Below are 16,764 nucleotides of genomic sequence, written 5' to 3'. Positions count from 1 at the left end.
TCGGATACTAAATGAGGGAATAGGAGAAATAAAAACAAAACAATTAATATGGCACGCTTATGTACAGAGAATGCCAGATGACAGGATCCCTAAACAGATTTTGACGTGAACACCCCAAGGGAAAAGGAAAAGAGGAACCCGTGTTGAGCTGCCCCCTCCCCACTTGCAAAAATTAAAAAACAAATAGCGCTGATTTATGAGCTATTTATGAGCTTTCATATTCAGAGAATTAAAAATTTTGAGCTCGTTACACTGGACAGGAATTTAATATGTTAAAGTTGAGTCAGCCCCCCTCCCCTTCTACTTAAAAATAGGGATATTGAATCGATCTTTGCGGCAGAATTACGAGCTTTTATGAGCTCTCGAAGTGATATAGTTTCGATTTTTGAGCTCATCCCCTTCACCCCAAACAACCCTTTAATTGATTTAACTTAAGAGAAAATTGTTGAGAAAAATTTAAATATATCGTATCGCGGATATTATTCGTATAGCTTATATATTCTAAGAATAAACTCTTAAATCACGCGCAATTCGATTTTTGAGCTACAACCCTTCGCAAGAAAACCACTCCATCTTCCCGGCTTAAAAGATAGTTGTACTTAAAATGAATTAAATTAATTACTTGGTCACTACATATCGCTTAATAATTTATGAGCTCGCTAAATACTCGAATTTCAATGATTGAATTGCAATTTCCTTTCTATAGTGCAGTCACTGAAGGTAAAAATCAACTATGACCTTCGATTTCTGTGAACCTCCATTCATTTTCACGAAAATTGGTGAGTGGATAGAGGATACCTCAAGAAACAAAAGTAACATGGTGCCAACTTGCGGTTTTAGCCTGGAGTACCCCCTCTCGGTGGTGAAAATTACTTTATTAAAAAAACTCCACAAATCGATAGAGGGACAAATTCTAAGTAAAAATTTGTTATATAAGCTTATTAAAATAAATCAATAGTTGAGTTATTAAAGATCAAATATTTTAATTCCTGTGAAAAAAATGCATGCTTGGAAGCGATTTTTCATAAATAACTCAAAAACTGTAAGTTTTTACAAAAAAGTTTTCATTACCGAAATTGAAAGTAATAAAAAATATAATAAATTCCTTACTTGAAAAACCATTTAATATTAATAATTCAAAGTAAGTTATAAGTAATTGAATGTATATTTTTTTCTGCGAGTACTCAAATCTAAGGATCCAAGCTTAAATAACGGGAAAAGGATGCATTTTGTAAAACTTACTAAATACTTGTCAAAGTACTAAGAAATGCCTATCAAATGAGCTCCAGAAGAAGTTGATAGCATCAAAATTTATACTCCAAAAATTTTTCCAAAAAGTGTTACTGTTTTTTTTTTAATAACTCTGTTAATTTTTATAATATCAGGCACATCCAACTATTTCAAAGGCAATTTCAAGAGCTATAAATCTCTAGTACATTTATTCATTCAAATACTTTATTTTTTAGAATATGTATACCTAACAGATTTCCAGGCGACGAGTTCCGCCCTGGACACCAGGTGCCTCGGATACCATCGCCGTCATGAAATTCGTGCTCAGCCACATCCAAAACTCCCAAGTAATGGTTATTGACAGATTCTGAATGATTAGAACATAAAACTCGAGGCGACGAGTTCCACCCTGGGCACCAGATACATGGGAGACCATCGCCGACACGAATGGTGCTCAGAGACCCCCAAAACCCCGAGTAATGGTTATTGACTGGTTTTGAATAATTATAACAATAAACTCCTGGTGACGAGTTCCACTCTGTCCACCAGGTACCTTGGAGACCATCGCCGACATGAAATTCGTGTTCAGCGACCCCCAAAACCCCCGAGTATAAAAATTGAACTCATTTCCGTAAATTGCAGATACTGCTAAGTATTTGAGTATAACATTAGATGCAAAACTACGCTGGAAGGTGCACGTTAAGAAAAAAAGGGAAGAACTAAATATAAGATATAAAAAAATGTATTGGCTAATTTGAAGAAAATCCACATTGTCGATGCATAATAAGTTACTAATTTACAAACAAATATTGAGACCTGTATGGACTTATGGATGCCCACTCTGGGGGTGTACTAGACCAAGTAATATAACAGTAATACAAAGATTCCAGAACAAAATACTAAGAAATATTGTAGATGCTCCTTGGTATGTGACAAACAGTGATCTCCATAAGGACCTAGGAATGGAAACTGTGGATATAATCATCAAGAAGATGGCAGGAAGTCACGAGCAACGACTTCATATGCACGAGAATATTGAGGCAATCCAGCTCCTCGATACTACTGGGCAAGTCAGAAGACTGAAGAGGACAAAGCCTTTTGAACTAGTTTAAGTGATAGGTGATAGTGAAAAGCAGAGCATAGTGCTTGTGCGCGTTAGTGTGTATGCTAGAATAGTGCACTATTTTGTTAGGTTAGATAAGAGACGCTATAGGGTAAGCTCTTAATTTTAAGGAACAGTAAGGTTAGGTTAAAATTGCTCATTCGTCAATTATGACCAGATTTTAATTGTAATAATCATCATTGTAGTGATGACTATAGGAGAAAAATTTCCGTAAATATTTATCGAGTTCTAAATTTTCTCAATTTTTATATCCCGGAGACCAATTTAGTTCATAAAATTTCCTGACACTCTCTCGAGTCGAATGCAAAAAGTTGCATAACGATTCATCCTAATGCACAAAATTCCTAGGTTTAATGCTTCGTTGGCTTGCCTATTACTACTCAATATGTTTACAAATATTTTTTTTTATTTTTGTTACAAATAATATTTAATTTATTAAACAAATAATATAAAATTTGTTATTTCATTTTTTTGAATACTTTCTCTCTCATACACCGACTGCTATAATACTGCGCATACACGCCATCCCCCACCAGCGCCTTTAGAATCGGTGCACTGTATGTAGATCCATGGAAATTGTTTGTAATACACTAAGCACCAAAATTAACGCACCACCTTAAAAATGGGACATATTTGAAGTCTCGTATTTCCTAAACTTGTTTTCCGATTTTAGTGATTTTTTTAATATGTTATAGCCTTATTCTTCAAGGATATCGATGTAATAATATTGTTACTAAACAGATAAGTGTCATTGTATACCGGGTGTAACAATGAGAGTGTGTTTTTTCCTCAAAGTTTGGAACACCCTGTGGAGTATTGTGGCGCATATAAAATATTGAAATTAAAACTCAACTGTAGCCTTATGCTTTATTAACATTATGCTTTTTAATTCATTAGCTTATGTTGGATAATAAAAAAGTTAGGTACTTTAACAACTAGCCATGTTCTTCATCAATACAGGGTGTTTCTAAATAAGTGCGACAAACTTTAAGGGGTAATTCTGCATAAAAAAATAATGACCATTTGTTTTATAAACATATGTCCGCAAATGCTTCGTTTCCGAGATACGGGATGTTGAATTTTTTCTTACCAACTGACGATTTATTTATTGCTCTAAAACGGGATGAGATATGCAAATCAAATTTGGTAGGTTTTAAGAGATAGTTATTGGTCATTTTTTGGCATACCATTAAGAATTTTATATTCACCATGGGCGTGCATACGGGTCATATTACCAGGTCATATTACCCATATGCACGCCAATGGTGAATATAAAATTCTTAATTGTATGCTAAAAAATGCGCAATAACTAGATCTTAAAACCTACCAAATTTCATTTGCATATCGCAACCGGTTTTTGAGCAATAAATAAATCGTCAGTTTGTAAAAAAAAAATTCAACATCCCGTATCTAGGAAAAGAAGTATTTGCAGACATATGTTTATAAACCTAACGGTCATTATTTTTTCATGCAGAATTACTCCTTAAAGTTTGTCGCACTTATTTGGAAACACCCTGTATTGATGAAGAACGTTGCTAGTCGTTAAAGTACCTTACTTTTTTATTATCCAACATAAGCTAATGAGTCAAAAAGCGTAATGTTAAGAAAGCATAAGGCTACAATTAAGTTTTAATTTCAATATTTTATATACGCCAGAATATTCCACAGGGTGTTTCAAACTTTGAGGAAAAACACACTATCATTGTTACACCCGGTATACAATGACACTTATCTATTTAGCAACAATATTATTACACCGATATTCCTGAAGAATAAGGCTATAACATATTAAAAAATTACTGAAATCGGACAATAGGTTTAGGAAATACAAGACATCAAAAATGTCCCATTTTTAAGGAGGTGAGTTAATTTTGGTGCTTAGTGTAGATACAGTCGGAAAAATGAAAGAATTTCATGTTAATTTTTCCGACATATCGGACAGACTAGTATTAATCGGTACATTTTGTTTGTAAGGGAGTCAATATAGCACGAAAATATGCATTGTTTTGGAATAATTCAAACAAGCTTATAAACTTACGTGCATAAAAATCGGCCCTCCTAAAAATTTGGTCATTTTTGAAGTCTCGGATTTCCTAAACTTGTTGGCCGATTTAAGTGACTTTTTTAATGTGTTATATATAGCCTTATTCTTCAACAATATCGCTGTGATAATATTATTGCTAAACAGTTAAGTGTTATTTTATACCTGGTGTAACAATGATAGTGTGTTTTTTCCTCAAAGTTCGGAACACCCTGTGGAATATTCTAGCGTATATAAAATATTGAAATTAAAACTCAACTGTAGCCTTTGGCTTTCTTAACATTTTGCTTTTTGATTCATTCGCTTATGTTGGATAATAAAAAAGTTAGGTATTTTAACAACTAGCAACGTTCTTCATCAATACAGGGTGTTTCCAAATAAGTGCGACAAACTTTAAGGGGAAATTCTGCATGAAAAATAATGACCGTTTTATTTATAAACTTATGTCCGCAAATGCTTCGTTGTCGAGATACGGGATGTTGAATTTTTTTTACAAACGGACGATTTATTTACTGCTCTAAAACCGGTTGAGATACGCAAATGAAATTTGGTGGGTTTTAAGAGGTAGCTATTGCGCATATTTGACATACAATTAGGAATTTTATATTCACCATTGGCGTGCATACGGGTCATATTACCCGGTCATATTACCCGTACGCACGCCAATGGTGAATATAAAATTCTTAGCTGTATGCCAAAAAATGCGCAATAATTACCACTTAAAACCTACCCAATTTCATTTGTATATCTCATGCGGTTTTAGAGCAATAAATACATCGTCAGATTGTACGAACAAATTCAACATCCCGTATTTCTGAAACGAAGCATATGCGAACATATAATTATAAACCTAACGGTCATTATTTTTTCATGCAGAATTACCCCTTAAAGTTTGTCGCACTTATTTAGAAACACCCTGTATTGATGAAGAATGTTGCTAGTTGTTAAAATACCTAACTCTTTTATTATCCAACATAAGCGAATAAATTAAAAAGCAAAATGTTATTAAAGCCTAAGGCTACAGTTGAGTTTTAATTTCAATATTTTATATATGCTAGAATATTCCACAGGGTGTTCCGAACTTTGAGGAAAAAGCACACTACCATTGTTACACCCGGTATAAAATAACACTTACCTGTTGAACAATAATAAATATTATTACAGCGATATTGAAGAATAAGGCTATAATATATTAAAAAAACCACTTAAATCGGCGAACAGGCTTAGGAAATACGAGACTTCAAAAATGACCAAATTTTTAGGTGGCCGATTTCTATGCACGTAAGTTTATTTTTCTAAAACTTATTTTGTTAGTTTATATATAGGATGTTAAAGTAAAAAGTTTTACTCACAGATTTTGCCGCTAATTGTTTATTAATTGTTTAATCAATAACAATTGTTTTGTATAAATGAGTTTAAAAATATTGTTGAATTCATAATTTTACTTTGATCAAATATGTTTCTGTTTTGTTTTTGATTATGCTGAATCCGAATATGGCATTACAATTTGAAAATTCTTATACAGAACATCTTATACAGTATGTCTGCGTAGCTAGGAACAATATGGGAAACTTTTTTATTATCAATTGTACGAAAAAAGTTATTTTTCTTAAAATGCTCTGCATACTCTAAAATCTAAAACTTAACCATCAGATGTCTAAAACTCAAGCAATATGTCAAAAAAATGAATTTCGTCAAAGACAACCTTTATGAAAAGTTGTTTGGAATTAAAAACTATGTTTTAATACACATTTACCTACGTCCTTCTAATTTACAATATATTTTTTATTTTTTCTCAAATTACTGATATCCGTTATCAGTTTATTACAATTATGATAACTATTTTATTTTCAATTTTACGAAAAAAGCTAGTCTTCATAAAATACTCTATTTTTTCTATAGTCTGAGATACATCAGATACTTATCAAATATCAAACTTTTCATCAGATACATCAGATATCAAACTTTTTTAATTTTATACGAGGTACCTATGTAAAAAAATATGAATTTGGCTTAATAGCTCAATGCCTTTATAGTTCACAATATTTCAAATAGAAGGATGTAATTGAATATTGAAACATAGTTTTTAATTCCAAACAACTTTTCTAAATAACAATTTTCGATATTGTGAAATATAAAGGTACTTAAAGGTACTTAAAGGTACTGAAATTTTTTGACATACCTCGTATAAAATTAATAAAATTTTATATCTGATGATTGCATTTTAGATTCTATACGGTGCAGAGTAGTTTACAAAGAATACGTTTTTTTCGTAATAAAACTGATAATAAAAAAGTTATCAATAGGTTCCAAGTTACGCAGACATACTGTATAAGAGCTCAAAAAAAATTTTAACATTTATTATTGTTGAAGCTTATTATTAAATGTATTTTAGGTAAGTTTTACAGAAAAAATTTTTGATCACTTTGTATAATATTTTTTCTAGGTGGTAATTTTCGGTTTTTGTATTTTATTTTTTATTTTTCTTAATTTTCTCAAAAAAAAATTATTTGTTTCGTCTCTAAATTAAAATGATTTAGTACATTTTAAAGATTTCATCTTAAGCTTTAAAAAACGCCTAAAAAATTGTAATAAATCTGTTCAAACTTGAGTAATACCGTCTTAAAATGATAGTAATTCCGTAAAACTACGAAGTTTTAAAAAATTACATTTGTTCAGACGTCGTGTCGCTCGTATCATTTGAATTAAATATTTTGTGATTTTTTTAATAAAACATTATTTAGTAAGATGCTTGAAAGGTAAGTTGTCCAAATTTGAGAGTTTTATAATTAAAATTGTATTAGTTACACATTTTGAATCATTTTTAAACAAAATTCATGTAAGTCTCATTTTCCGCCCCCACCCTACTTATGCTCATACATTTTATTTCTTTTTATTATAACCCTAAGATAGCCTAATTGTTCTTCTTTCATGTCCAATTTGTAAAATTTCATTTGATCCATTAGTTCAAGAATAATATTAAAATAACTCAACCGTGCACTTCGCCGAACGCTAGTTTACAGTGCGCCAATGTTTGTGAAAAGGGTGGCTTTAGCGTTATAAATTAAATATTATATGTAGAAGCTATAAATTTAATTTTAGAAAAATCTTTATATAAGGTTTTTTTTTGTAAAATTTTCTAAATTTTTCAATGGTCGAGTCAGTTTTTTTCTAAGGTTTATATTTTCGGAGCTATTTAAAAAACAACTAGTTTCGCAATTCATTTGTTTTCGCAGTTCATAAAAAATGAAGCACCCACTTCTGGAGTAGAACTTTTTGATATGTTGTTTACTAAACATTTCTTAATCAAATTACAAAAAGCTCTAACTTGTTTGATTTTTTTCCGAAGTCAAAATCTATATTGACTCACCTATTAAGTTTGTTGGAGATTTGATTTTGCATGTTTTCCATTTGAGCTTGTTTTCACATGATAAGTACATTTATGGTCTAGTGTGTCTAATTAATGAAACATGCTATATATCATTTTTAGTATGCTGAATTAGCATCAAATTAAAAAAAGTCATAGGCAAGTGAGCAAAGTGGGTTTTTTTTGCAATTTACACATTATTATATTGTATTGCAAATTAAACATTATTATATTATTGCAATACTTTTGTATGCAGTGTACCTACAAGTACCTACAGCGTATTTTAAATATTCGATGCAGTGTACAAGGATAGCCCAATGCCTACTAAATGAGAATCATCTTGACAACGTTGCCACTCTTCACGGCAGCGGCCGTGAAAGGTAGTACATATTAGGCAGGTACTTGTAGAGGATTATCGCTGTTAACTGCTGTGGAATACTAAAGGAGGATTTCAAAAATGAATTCTTCTTCTTCTTCTTCTTATGCAATCCACTAATGGATGTTCGCGATTTTTCTCTATCCCTTGCAGTAAGTATTAGGTCTCCTATGTTTTTTAGTCCTGTCCATTGTTTGGCATTGCGGAGCCATGACATTTTCTTCCTGACCACTCCCCTTCTTCCTTCGATCTTTCCTTCAATTAAGGTTTGCAGAAATTGATATCTTTCATTTCTAATTATGTGTTTTTCTCTGTTTAATTGTGCACATCAGTTGTCGTTCTGTACCAATTCTTCTCAGGATTTTTTTCATTTGTTATTCTTGCGGTCCAGGGAACTTTAAGGATTCGTCGATAGATCCACATCTCAAATGCCTCTAGCTTATTCATTGTGTTTATTTTTAAAGTCCATCCTTCCATGCCATATAGGAGCACCGACCATATATAGCATTTTGTGAATCTTAATCTTAGGTTTAGGTCAAAGTCAGAGTTCGTAAAGACGTTTCTGAATTTCATGAATGCACTTCTGGCTCTTTCTATCCGACATTTAATTTCCATATCCGACATCCAGTCTTCACATAGCCAGGTTCCCAGGTACTTAAACTTTCTTACGCGCTCTACATCTTGGTTGTTATATGCTAGCCTTGCATTTTGATGTTGACATAATTGACGGCTGATTATAAGGAACTTCGTCTTTTTTATGTTGATGCTAAGTCCCATGTTCTCGCTATGCTCTCCAATTTTATTAAGAAGGTTTTGGAGGTCTTCTATATTGTCTGCTATTAAGACCAAATCATCCGCATATCGTATATTATTGACCCAGGTACCATTCACTTTGATGCCGCTTTCGCATTCCTCAAGAGCTTCCTGGAAGATACTTTCTGAATATAGATTGAACAGTAGTGGGGAGAGAATGCATCCCTGTCTTACACCTCTGAGAATTTTTTGAGCCTGCGTTGTTTCATTATCCACCTTGACGACAGCTGTTCGATTCCAGTAAAGAGCCTCTATGCAACGAATGTCTTTTTGATCTATGTTGAGTTGTTTTAGTATATGTACGAGTTTATGATGTTGTACTCGATCGAAGGCTTTTTCATAATCTATAAAGCACATCATTACATCTTTCCTTTGATCGTAGCAGTTCTGAGCTAGTACTTGGGTTGCACTAGTGCTTCCGTGGTACCCAGGCCTTTTCGAAATCCAAATTGTGAGCAACCAATAACCTTATCGCATTTTGTGGAGATTCTGTAGTGAAGAACTTTGAGGAATATTTTTAAAGAATGGCTCATCAGACTTATCAGTCGGTGCTCTTGACACTTTGTTGCGTTGTTCTTTTTTGGCAAAGGGATAAAGGTAGATACAAACCATTGGACAGGGAATTTTCCTTTTTTATAGATTTGGTTGAAAAATCTTTGGAGTATCGTAATTCCCTCTTCATTTAACAATCTGAGTAACTGAACAGGAATTTTATCAGGTCCAACTGCTTTCCCGTCTTTCGAGGTATTTATTGCTCTAGTAATTTCTTCAATTGTGATCTCGGGACCAGATAGGTTGTTAATATCTATCACTTGTTCCTGAACGACTTCTATCTCAGGCCTCTCGTCTGCAAAGAGATTTTTGATGTATTTTTCCCATATGAGCTTCCTCTCTCTATCATCTTGTGCCATTTTTCCTTGTTCATTTTCTAAGTTAGAAAATTTCTTTTTTCTGTATATTCCAGCTACCTCCTTTAGTTTCTTATGTAGGTTGTGGTCATCATGTTGTTTTTGTAACTGTTCCATTTCCTCACACTGTTTCTTTAGCCACTTATTTTTTGCCGTTCTTATCTCTCTTCTTATGCGTTGTTGTTGTTCTCGATATTTGTCTCGGTTCCCTTGGTTTTTATGTTTTCTTCTTTCTTCGAACATTGCCAGGATATCGTCAGTCATCCAACTTTTCTTTTGTATTTTTTGTTTATAACCTAATTCTTTTTTAACTGTATCCGTCATTGTTCCCTCTATGGCTCTCCATGTGTTATCCAAATTAACTTCTCTTTCTTAACTTCTCTAAAATGAATAACCATTTTCAATTTCGTTCCAACACGAAACTACAGCCGCATTATATTCTAGTTCAATCAGAGAGTGCAGCAAGTACCTCTACCAGTTTCGAAACTTATTAGTCTCTCATCAGGAGGCACATATGCTGCTCTCTCTCACCCAACCAAGACAAACCCCGGCGTGCAGTTACAAATTGCAACGAACGAAATGGCAGGGATGCCCTAGCGGCAACTGCTAGCAAAAGACTAAGTTTTAATTCTAATATCACATAAAATAACATTAAAAAAATTACTCTACATCCTACCAAATCGAAAACAATGGGAACCTTCTCTGGTTACACCTTCGAGGCTTCTAAAGGCTATTAGAATGAAAACTTAGACTATTGTTAGCAGTTGCCGCTAGGGCATCCCTGTCATTTCGTTCGTTGCAATTCGTAACTGCACGCCGAGGTTTGTCCTGGTTAGGTCAGAAAGAGGAGCATATGTGCCTCCTGATGAGAGAGACTAATAAGTTTCGAAACCAGTAGAGGTGCTTGCTGCACTCTCTGATTGAACTGGAATATAATGCGGCTGTAGTTTCGTGTTACAACGAAATTGAAAATGGATATTCATTTTTGATTTACATGTTTACTCTGATTAGAGTACGCAGGGAACCACTCTCGTTGGAACTTTACCGCGCTGAGCAGATGGGACGTGAATTATAAATTGTAAAATTCCCCCATCTTCTTTAGTCTCAGCATCCGATATGGCTTGCAAATTTTAGAAGCCTCACAGATGTACCCAGGGAAGATTCCTATTGTTTTCAATCTGGTGGGATGTAGAGTAATATTTTTAAAAAACCAAGTTTTCAATCTAATAGCACATAAAACAACATCCAAAAATGTTATTCTACATCCTACCAGACTAAAAACAATGGAAACCTTCTCTGGTAATACCTCCGAGGCTTCTACAATTTGCAAGCCATAACAGATGCTGAGACTAAGGAAGATGAGGGAATTTTACAATTTATAATTCACGTCCCATCTGCTCAGCGCGGTAAAGTTCCAACGAGAATGGTTACTTCGTACTCCAATCGGAGTAAATGTAAATAAAAAATGAATAACCATTTTCAATTTCGTTGCAACACGAAACTACAGCCGCATCATTATTCCAGTTCAATCAGAGAGTGCAGCAAGCACCTCTATCGGTTTCGAAACTTAGTCTCTCATCAGGAGGCACATATGCTGCTCTCTCTGATCCATCTAAGACAAACCCCGGCGTGCAGTCACGGATTGCAACGAACGAAATAACAGGGATGCCCTAGCGGCAACTGCTATCAAAAAACTAAGTTTTCAATCTAATGGCATATAAAACAACACCCAAAAATGTTATTCTACATCCTATCAGACTGAAAACAATGGGAACCTTCTCTGGTAACACCTCCGAGGGTTCTACAATTTGCAAGCCATAACGGATGCTGAGACTAAGGAAGATGAGGGAATTTTACAATTTATAATTCACGTCCCATCTGCTCAGCGCGGTAAAGTTCCAACGAGAATGGTTCCCTTCGTACTCCAATCGGAGTAAATGTAAATAAAAAATGAATAACCATTTTCAATTTCGTTGCAACACGAAACTACAGCCGCATCTCTGATTGAACTGGAATAATGATGTGGCTGTAGTTTCGTGTTGCAACGAAATTGAAAATGGTTATTCATTTTTTATTTACATTTACTCCGGTTGGAGTACGAATTTATTTACATTTACTCCGGTTGGATTCTCGTTGGAACTTTACCGCGCTGAGCAAATGGGACGTGAATTATAAATTGTAAAATTCCCTCATCTTCCTTAGTCTCAGCATCCGTTATGGCTTGCAAATTGTAGAAGCCTCGGAGGTGTTACCAGAGAAGGTTCCCATTGTTTTCAGTCTGGTAGGATGTAGAATAACATTTTTGGATGTTGTTTTATGTGCTATTAGATTGAAAACTTAGTTCTTTGATAGCAGTTGCCGCTAGGGCATCCCTGCCTATTCGTTCGTTGCAATCCGTGACTGCACGCCGGGGTTTGTCTTAGTTGGATCAGAGAGAGCAGCAATGTGCCTCCTGATGAGAGACTAATAAGTTTCGAAACCGGTAGAGGTGCTTGCTGCACTCTCTGATTTAACTGGAATAATGATGCGGCTGTAGTTTCGTATTGCAACGAAATTGAAAATGGTTTTTCATTTAACATTTTTAATGTTATTTTATGTGCGATTTGAATGAAAACTTACCCTTTTTAACGGAGGATTTATTTATGATAATTCACAGAATGGCAAACCCGCTTGCAATATTCAACCAAACTGATTCTAATGTTTGAAACAGAGTGTATTTAAGTTTAAGTCACGTACCTACCTATACCGCGAGGGGTAACCGTAAGATAACCTCTCGCGTCAGGATTTTCGAAGTAGGGATGGGAAAAACCTACCGGTTATAACTTGAAACCGGTTTTTTCCTCGGCAGTAATCGGTTTTTCGGTTGTTTTTTGACCCGGTTATAACAGGTTTTTCCTTTTTAAAGTAATAACCGGTGAAAATCCGGATAAGTGGAAAAAATACTGAATTCACAGAAAAAATGGCAAAATATAAATGCTCCCCGCTCGTAAATGAGAAATTTTCAGCTGACTGAAACCGATTTCAAAACACTGATGGCTGATTTCTATACTGATATAGACTGATATCGATTCAAATGGAGTATCGCAAACTCAAGCGCAATGTAAATGTAACCTATTGGGTATTGGCTATGAATAAAAAAACCGAACACGGGTTTATGGAGTAACCGGTTTTTTTGACCGGTTATAACCGCCAGGTTAAACCGTAGGTAGAAAAACCGGTATAACCGAAAACCGGTGTTTTGTCAATAACCGCCATCCCTATTTCGAGGTTACGCCATCCCAATACGATTTTACACCCGCCAAAATTCCATACCGAACGATTAGAAGTATTGTTCACTTCAAAAATATAATTTTAATCGGAGCTTTACATAAACAAAACAGTATTTCCCTGCCATTCAATTATTATCAATTTTTAATAATTAAAAAAAGAATTAAACCATAAATCCAACAATTTGTTGCTGTTTCGAATCTCTTGGAAAATTAATGTTATTCCATTGTCAACTCTCGCATTCATTGATAAACAATCAGGAAATAGGAAACCCTGTCAGCTATCCATTAAATGTATTTCATGAACTCCTAATACAGACTGTTGTGGGGCAGGTTGTTGCTATAGCGTGCAGTGCTTTAGCCGACCTTGACAGGAGCAGCCAGGGTTACTTGAATGGGGTGACATTTTACAGCGTATGCCCTTGTCCGTGAAAATCGTTGTTGTGCCTACACTCTGCTTGGATTAATTTTCACTTGGCAACAGGGGCGGGATCTACCGAGAGTGGGACTTATGCTGGGCAAATTAGGAAAAAACAAGGAAGTTAGTTTAGCAGTTATTTTATTGCTGGAATCCAATCTTAAGTGTGTATAAACAGTGGAATCCGCTTATTAGAATACGGGTTATAGGAATATCCCGGTTTAAGGAATAAAAATTAGGTCCTGAGTGAGGTCCCGAAATAGTAGAGGATCCGATATAAGGTCGATCGGGGCCGAGCTGTTTAATGGATAAAAATTATTGGATATGTAATTTAGTATGTTAACAGTTACAAAAAACAAGGGGTGCCCGATCCAATTTTATTCGAAAAATATGCAACAAGGGTGTCAAAAAACAAGGGGTGCCCGAAAAAAAAGTGACTTTTTTTATAAATTAAAAAAAATCGACCGGGCAGATATTATTTCAGATTTTCTGAATAATTCTAAACAAAAAAGGTCTTTTGTAATTTTTCTCTTAAGTTAATCGTTTTCGTGTTGTATACAATTTAAAACTGACAAAAGAAAGAAAGATGACGATTTTCAGGGCTCAAAAACATAAGTAAAAAATATCATTTTTGTAATCATCAAGTATCTAAATTCAAGTTTAAACATTTTTCTATCAGGTCCCGATAAGAATTTTTGCCATGTTTTATTCTAAAATATGTTAATGTTCGACTGGTATATTATTTAACAAAATAACGACATGATTTCGAAGTCAGTTAAATAATATGATCTAATGCCCTATAGTCGGAGAGATAGAAGCGGATTTTATGCGTGATAAGTAATATTATGGAAAAACTATACGGGGATATGTTGAATTAGTCGTGTACATGACTTTCACCAACGGCCGGAAACCAGAGTTGGGGCCGAGGGTAGTTATAAGGGGTCGCGGATTTTATTATTTTTTTATGACGCTCATGATCGGGATAGTGCACCAAAATTTGGGAATAAGTAGATTTGACGTAACTAAGTAAAATCTCTTGGGGCGTAACGCTGCGTGGCCGACAAAGGGGTGGGGGTAGGGGTGAATAAAAAATTATAAAGGGTTTTTTGCGACGTTCTTGATTGAGATAGTGGACCAAAATTTGGGAATAAGTAGATCATGACATTACTAAGTAAAATCCTCAGAGCCGGAAACCAGAGTTGGGGATGAGGGTAGTTATAAGGGGTCAAATTCGCCGTTTTTATTATTTTTTTTGTGACGCTCATGATCGAGAGAGTGTACCAAAATTTGGGAATAAGTAGGTCATGACGTAACTAAGTAAAATCTCCAGGGGTAGCACGCTGCGTGGCCGACAAAGGGGTGGGGCAGGGGTGAATACAAAAAATATGAGGTGTTTTTTTGCTACGCTCGTGATTGAGAGAGTACACCAAAATTTGGGAATAAGTAGACCATGACATAACTAAGTAAAATCCTCAGAGCCGGAAACCAGAGTTGGGCATGAGGGTAGATATAAGGGGTCAAAATCGCCGTGTATATTATTTTTTTGTGACGCTCATGATCGAGATAGTGCACGAAAATTTGGGAATAAGTAGGTCATGAGGTAATTAAGTACAATTTCCAGAGGTGGAACGCTGAGTGACCGGCAAAGGGGTGGGGGTAGGCGTGAATATAAAAAATATAATGGGCTTTTTGCGACGTGCTAGATTGAGATAGTGCACCAAAATTTGAGAATAAGTAGACCATGACTTAGCTAAGGAAAATCCCCAGAGCCGGAAACCAGAGTTGGGGATGAGGGTAGTTTTAAGGGGTCAAAGTCGCAGTGTGTATTATTTCTTTTGTGACTCGGCACAACATTTGTCCTCCACGCAGCGTTCCGCCCCTGGAGATTTTACTTAGTAATGTCATGATCTACTTATTCTCAAATTTTGGTGCACTATCTAGATCAAGAACGGCAAAAAAAACCCCATATATTTTTATACTTACCTACCTAGATTTTACTTAGTAATGTCATGATCTACTTATTCTCACATTTTGGTGCACTATCTAGATCAAGAACGGCAAAAAAAACCCCATATATTTTTATACTTACCTACCACCCCTTTGTACCCCAAGCAGCGTTCCGCCCCTGAAGATTTTACTTAGTTACGTCATAACCTACTTACTCCCAAATTTTGGGGCACTATCTCCATCATGAGCGCCACAAAAAAAATAATAAAAACCGCGATTTTACCCCTTATAACTACCCTCGTCCGCCACTCTGGTTTCCACCTCTGGGGATATTACTTAGTTATGTCATGGTCTACTTATTCCCAAATTTTGGTGCACTATCTCAATCACGAACGTCGCAAAAATCCCCTTACATTTTTTTATATTCACCACTGCCCCACCCCTTTGTCGGCCACGCAGCGTTCCACTCCTGGAGGTTTTACTTAGTTACGTCATGACCTACTTATTCCCAAATTTTGGCGCGCTATCTCGATCATGAGTGTCACAAAAAAAATAATAAAAAACGGAACTTTGACCCCTTATAACTACCTTCCTTCCCCATTCTGGTTTCCGGCTCTGGGGATTTTAATTATCTATGTCATGGTCTATTTATACCCAAATTTTGGTGCACTATCTCAATCACGAACGTCGCAAAAAACCCCTTATATTTTTTATATTCACCCCTACCCCCACCCCTTTGTCGGCCACGCAGCGTTGAGCCCCTAGAGATTTTACTTAGGTACGTCATGACCTACTTATTCCCAAATTTTGGTGCACTATCTCGATCATGAGCGTCATAAAAAAAATAATAAGCTCCGCGACTTTGACCCCTTATAACTACCCTCGGCCCCAACTCTGGTTTCCGGCCGTTGGTGAAAGTCGTGTACACAACTAATTCAACATATCCCCGTATAGTTTTTCCATATTACTTATCACGCACAAAATGCGCTCCCAGCTCTTAGACTACTTGGACGTTATTTTGAAAAATAACGCCCTTGGGCTTTAAATTTAAATAACTAGATAAATACTGTCAAGTTGACAAATAAAAACCTAAGTAAAACTATGGTTACCACAATTACGTTACGACTATTGCTGCTAAATGTACTTATTTGAAAATTAATTAATTCAAAATTCATTCAAATTTTTTGCATATAAAAAAGAATTTAGTCGGACATTAAATGTTGAAGGCACCATGGGTATTATAGATAATAACGCTTTCAGTCAACGTATATACCT

The sequence above is a fragment of the Diabrotica virgifera genome, chromosome 8 (assembly GCF_917563875.1).
Source record: "Diabrotica virgifera virgifera chromosome 8, PGI_DIABVI_V3a".
In the NCBI taxonomy this organism is placed as follows: Eukaryota; Metazoa; Arthropoda; class Insecta; order Coleoptera; family Chrysomelidae; genus Diabrotica; species Diabrotica virgifera.
This window is presented reverse-complemented; position numbering follows the sequence as displayed.